Here is a 6,813-nt window from a genome sequence, read left to right as displayed (position 1 = left end):
CAAAGATTGAAATAATTATTTTTATACTTTTTTTTTAAAGAATGAACTTCAAAGAATACATATTTTTTTATACTCTAAATAATCCTTAGCCGATAAAACATATATTTTCACTTTTTTACATTGCTTACATTTTCTTCACAAATAGTTTTAACTAATGATAGTAATTGCTGAAATTTTGTTAGGCAAAACTAAATGATTTAGCATGTTAAATTGGAAGAAAATGTAACATTTTTCTCAAGTTTTAAATTTACACAATTAATTGTTCGTTGTCAAGTATTGCATTTGTATTATTTGAAGCAAAACATAAACAATGAATACATAAACATAATACGGTTGCATGTACAGTACAAAATAAGAAACACTTCCATAAAAGTATATTTTCAAGCACTGGACAATAGTAGGAATAGAATCCTTGTAAAAATTAACATAAATAATATATTTCACTAAAGATAATTATTTGAACTACTGTCATTACAACCTCAAGACGACTGCAGAAGTAAAAGTAGGGTAAGATGCACAATGTTAACCTCCCTCTAAGATACAACCCCTTGAGGAACACCATGATATGCAGTGAACTTTGAATATTCCTACCAAGAAGAGCCCTTCCAGAAGTTGAAGTTTGACTTTGATGTAGCCATGAAAATGTATCCTCTGGAACTACAGAAGTTCCCGTATATTTCCACGTGTTCTCTCTATGGAAAAGTGTGCTATGGAAAAGTCATAAAAATTAAAGATAATTCTTAAATAATCACACTATGCAATTCATGTCATGAAGCTTTATCAGATTCTATCGAACCTTTCCAGATTCTATAACGCATAAATAACTTCCAGTATATATATTTCTTATAACTTATTACTAGAGGGTTCAGAACTAGAGTCAATATCGATATCACATGTGTAGATGTTTATCAGTACTATGCCCCGTATCTGTTCTATCTCATTCTGTTGAATCTTGTGGAACTTGTTTAACGCGGCCAGGCATCTTCTTCCACAACATATTTTTTATACTCTAAATAATCCTTAGCTGGTAAAACATATATTTTCACTTTTTAACATTGCTTACATTTTTTTACAAATAGTTTTAACTAATACTAGTAATTGCAATGTTAAATTGGAAGAAAATGTATTATTTTTTCTCAAGTTTTTAAAGGACTTGAGTCTTTGTCACAAACTCAAATTTTTATAATATTTGATCTACCAGAATTCATAGTTTGAAATATCTAAGGTCTATAACGGCATTGGGTTGCAAAGATATAGGGATTAGAAAATTTGAGTTTGTGACAAAGACTCAAATCCTTTACACAATTAATTGTAGTTGTTAAGTATTGCATTTGTTTTATTTGAAGCAAAACATAAACAATTAATACATTAACAAAATGGTTGCATGTATTGTACAAAATAAGAAACACTTCCATAGAGGTATATTTTCAGGCTCTGGACAATAGTAGGAATTTACTGAGCAAAGAATCGTTATAAAAATTAACATAAAAAATATATTTCACTAAAATAATTATTTAAACTATTGTCATTACAACCTCAAGACGACTGCAGAAGTAAAAATAGGGTAAGATCACAATGTAAGATACAACCCCTTGAGGAACACCATGATATACAGTTCAACTTTGAATATTCCTACACCAAGAAGAGCCCTTCCAGAAGTTGAAGTTTGACTTTTTGTAGCCATGAAAATGTATTCTCTGGAACTAAAAAAGTTCCCGTATATTTCCATGTGTTCTCTATGGAAAAGTGTGCTATGGAAAAGTCATCAAAATTACAGATAATTCTTAAATAAACACACAATGCAATTCATATCATAAAGCTTTATCAGATTCTATTGAACCTTAACAGATTCCAACAAACCTTTATCTTTGTCTTTGAAACCTTTAGGAGATTCTATAGAACCTTTAGGAGATTCTATTGAACCTTTAGGAGATTCTATAGAACCTTTAGGAGATTCTATAGAACCTTTAGGAGATTCTATAGAACCTTTAGGAGATTCTATAGAACCTTCAGGAGATTCTATAGAACCTTTAGGAGATTCTATAGAACCTTCAGGAGATTCTATAGAACCTTTAGGAGATTCTATAGAACCTTCAGGAGATTCTATAGAACCTTTAGGAGATTCTATAGAACCTTCAGGAGATTCTATAGAACCNTTTTAGATTCTATTGAACCTTTTTTAGATTCTATTGAACCTTTTTTAGATTCTATTGAACCTTTTTTAGATTCTATTGAACCTTTTTTAGATTCTATTGAACCTTTTTTAGATTCTATTGAACCTTTTTTAGATTCTATTGAACCTTTATCAGATTTCATTAAACCTTTATGAAATTGTATCAACTAAATTTATTTTTCAATAAGTCGAATACGGCCACAGGATTTCTTCTAACGGTGCACTAGACTTCATCCTTGTCAGTGCTCACAATAATCTGCTCTGTCCCATTGAAGTTAAATTTGTCCCCAGGGTGTTTGTTTTCAGGTTTCAGTTGTAAAGCAAACCAGGACTTTTGTTTAGAACAATTCAGGCACTCCTATGTCATTTACCTAAATAATAGTTAAATATAGAAAATTTTGAATACAATTTTATTTTAAAATATCAAGAAGTTGAAATTCAACTTGATTAATATAAAAATACCTTTAACCCTTAACTCTTTTTTTTGCCAGCTTTAGGACTTCAGGGGAGTGAAGGAGGTTCAGCCTAATAATATGATAATTTTCATTTATAGTTTTTACAAGTATACATGCATTATACAAGTACAGAACAGGATATAAAGACCTGTTTTCTTTTGAAGCTCTTTGTTTCTTCAGTTCTAATTTTCGACAATTTTTTAATTTTGGTTTTTTACATTCTCCAATGTTCATTATACAAATTAAAAAAATAATTTAGATTATTTTAAAGATCTTACAGATTTACAAAATATTTTGACTCAACATTCCTACACTTTAATCTGGACATCAAGAAAAAATTTAATCTATGCAAAATTACTGTTACAACTTTGTGACTCTGTAGATCCTCTAGTTTCCATTATGTTTTTTAAATATATCAATTTTTGTTTAACAATCAATGTTTGTATAAAAAATATTGTTCTCTTTTATATTAATGTGTGTTCAATTGACACAAATTCATGTTCTTTTTATATTTAGAAAACATATTTTTTTCATTTTTAGAGACAGATATTAAAAATCTTATACAAATCCTTACCTTAATGTTTAAATGATTTAAATTAATCTCTAATTCAAGGTTTAAGGAAGGAGGATAGTAGAGAACTAACAGATATAGAATATGCTTATCTTTCAAGGAAATAGATAGATACAGAGATATAAAGATAGATAAATAGATAGATAGATAGATTGATAGATANGATAGTGTATTGGTTGCAGAAGGGGTACACCTAATATGAATATTTTTTAGACCTCGGAACCTCAGAAAATATTAAAACGTCAAGACTAAAAAAATTGATTTTAACTAATTACACACACTTCATTTTATCTTAGATAAATAATTTTGTCGGTTTTAATATGCTATTGAGATTATCTATATATATATATGTTTGTCTGTTAGTATCCAATAAGCGTCAAAACGGCTAAGCCGCTTATTAAATCTGCAAACTTTTGTTGTTATTGTTTTATATTGTAGAAGCTGAAGGGCCCGGCGTTTAGTTTCATAGTTTGAAAAAGTATATGTATACAACGTCGGTTTTCAAAGATATAAGGATCGTCAGATTTCAAAGATATAAGGATTGGAAAATCAGAGTTTGTTGCAAGAACTCAGTTCTTTTGACTTAGTTGCTTTTGAGGGGAAGGGACTGTTTTCTACCGCCCTATGATTTGTCCTTAGAGTTGAGAGAGATGAGTTACTATATAGGCCCAACTTATCAAGGACAGCTCATCAAAAAATAGACCTCTGCAAGTGAAGCTCAACTCAAGAGTTTAGGGTAGACTTGGCCGGGTTAGTAAAAACCAATTGACTTGGGTTTTCAACTCTTGAAGGCTCAAGTCTCGTAAGGCTGAAGATGGTAATTATGGAATACTTTTCATATGTACGGTTTGAGATGGAATACTTTTCATATGTATGGTTTGAGATGGAATACTTTTCATGTACGGTTTGAGTTTTCAAAATTTACACTGAGCCTATCCTAAAGATCTATCTACATGGTGTCCCAAAAAACATCGCATTTTTAAATAATTCTTTGATTTAGTTTAGTGATACGTACTGAGAAAGCTGTAATCAACTATTTGCATATATTCTTTTTAACCTGCACAGTGCACAATTCAACTATTTCCATATATTCTTGTAAACCTGCACAGTGCACAATTCAACTATTTGCATATATTTTTGTAAACCTGCACAATTCAACTATTTGCATATATTCTTGTAAACCTGCACAATTCAACTATTTGCATATATTCTTGTAAACCTTCACAGTGCACAATTCAACTATTTGCACATATTCTTGTAAACCTGCACAATTCAGCTATTTGCATATATTCTTGTAAACCTGCACAATTCAGCTATCTGCATATATTTTTGTAAACAGGCGGAGTTAAAATAATCATGTTTTTGCCAGCATATTTTTATATTCATTCTTGTTATGAAAATTATTGTTATCACAGATTTTTCAAGCACAAAAATACATTTTGTTACTTTTAAACCATTTTTTATTTTTGTAGGCACTAGGCAGTATGCAGGGGCGTATACAGCATACTTTTTTCATACTCAGGGGGGATTATAGGATTTTTAAACTTGACTTAACTTTAACATCATAGTTTTTAGAAAAAGGGGCTCCCCCACCCCCATGAAAAAAATCCTGTAGTCCTGAGTATGGTAGTAGTACGCTGACAATTCGGTGAGAAAGTCTACGATGTAGTATGTTGAATTCGGTGACATTTTTTCCGATATAATATTTTGATATCGGTGTATACCTCTCCGATATCAAATGTAGATATTGGTGAAGAAGTCATCCCTGTAGTATATACTCCAAAGCACCGATGTCGAAGTGTAGATTTTGGAGTTCATTTGTGCGCTGTCGCATGTACGATTTCGTATATACGACAGATCTGGGTGTGATCCTTTTACTATACTGCCAAGACCGACATCGAACCAGGTGATCGGAGCTCCGCCCAACTCCAGCGAAGCTTGTCGTAGAACAAGGCGGTATAACCGCCGTCGGTCTTTATGTTAGCTGGGTAACCTTAAAATAACAAAAAAATAAGTTCTGCTGAAATCATGTACAAAATTAATAGGACCAAAAACCAAAATCCGACAAAAAAATCAGGGAAACAGGTCAAAAAAAGTGAGAAATTTCTTAATTAATTAGATTTGAGGCGTTTCCTTAGCACTGTTAGTTTCACCCCCTCCTTTCAGTTTTTTACAAGACCAATAAGTTTACAGAAAAATTATCTTTATTTATTTAGTATTATTTTAGGGTTAGGTAAAGACAATTTCTGGGCCAAGCACTGGAGCAAAGGACAGACCAGGGGCCACGGGCTGCACAGAGGACAGGCTTGGGGGCTGGGCGCTACGGCCAAATGACAAATTATATCAATTTTTTACATATCACACCGGGCTGCAAAAATTTAGAGTCAAAAAAATTATCGTATAGGTTCTGAAAACAAGGGGTGCTTCTAAACTCCTCAGCTATCTCACCAAAATCAGAAAACTTATCTTCTCAAGTAGTAATGATTAATTGATTGTAACCATATTTTTCTTAAAAATTTGACACACAAACAGTCATTCATATCTCCAGTTCCAAGCAATATATAGAAAAAAAATGATTTTAGAATTCTCTAATCAGACTTGAAAAACTGTTAATTTTACTTCTGATTGTTACATTAATATTGGCTGTGGAGGTGTTAAAAGGGCTCATAGATTTTTTTACGATATTTACCAAGTTTCAAAACATAACTATCCAGAGGCTCTAGACAAGAAAGTATATTAAACAGCCTATTTTGTACAATTGTTTAGTAACTTTTCCACAAATAGTGTAATATGGTGGTGGTGCTATAAGGGGTAAGATTAAACTATTCATCTTTATTTAATGAACTTCTGGCCATGTTAACTGTTTACATACCTTTTTCAAACATGTAAAATAATATTTTTTTTATTGCAGAAGTAACAATAAGAAGCATAATATAAATATGCTACATTACAAAAACCCTACATTGGCTATATTCGCTAAAAGTTTATTGCCTGTTTGTGTCTAAGATTTGAATAATTCAAAAATTCATAATTAATATATATATTTAAAAACTCTCATAGTCGTAAATTGAAAAATTACTAGCGTATTGCAAATTATTACATATTATTCTTGAATGAGCATTTAATTCTATTTCTAGAGATTTCAAATACAGGGATAAACAAAAATTCTCGTTTCATATTTTTTATTTAACTACAAAGCACGAGGTAATACAAATAAAAAAATCACAATTTACTATGTAGTTTGGACCCGCCTAACCTGAGTAGGTTGTTTTAATTGGTTGGCCCACTATAAACGAATAATATAAATATCTATAACTAGCTATTCACAGTTGAATATATTTATCAGGCTATATTATGTTAATAGTCTGAGTTATGAATCGATATAAGTTTGGGAGCTGCACTTGACCTAAGGTAGAAGATTATATTTGTATATAAGTCTTTCTACTAGTAAGTTTCTTTGTGCACTGATCTCTTTTGTGCGAAATTTGTTTCAAAAGCGGCGAGTATTATCAATCAGTTTTAGATTTACAACATTATATATTCTATTTATTCGTACACAATAATAATGGTACAATTTAAAATCAACGAGAAATGAGAGATATAACATATAAAAT

General features: G+C 30.8%; 1 long non-coding RNA gene across 1 annotated transcript; it reads right to left on the bottom strand.

Annotated features, from left to right (window-relative positions):
• Nucleotides 1–2,331: 2,331 nt before the first annotated feature.
• On the bottom strand, nt 2,332–3,256 carry LOC111715122 (uncharacterized). Its single transcript, XR_002768171.1, has 3 exons — nt 3,203–3,256; nt 2,636–2,698; nt 2,332–2,531 (listed from the first exon to the last, which is right to left on the bottom strand). It is a non-coding gene; the product is annotated as an uncharacterized LOC111715122 (long non-coding RNA).
• Nucleotides 3,257–6,813: the final 3,557 nt, after the last annotated feature.

The sequence above is a fragment of the Eurytemora carolleeae genome, unplaced genomic scaffold (genome assembly GCF_000591075.1).
Source record: "Eurytemora carolleeae unplaced genomic scaffold, Eaff_2.0 scaffold1250, whole genome shotgun sequence".
Lineage (NCBI taxonomy): Eukaryota > Metazoa > Arthropoda > Copepoda > Calanoida > Temoridae > Eurytemora > Eurytemora carolleeae.
The sequence above is the reverse complement of the archived record's forward strand: the minus strand, read 5'-3'. Positions and strand labels throughout refer to the sequence as shown.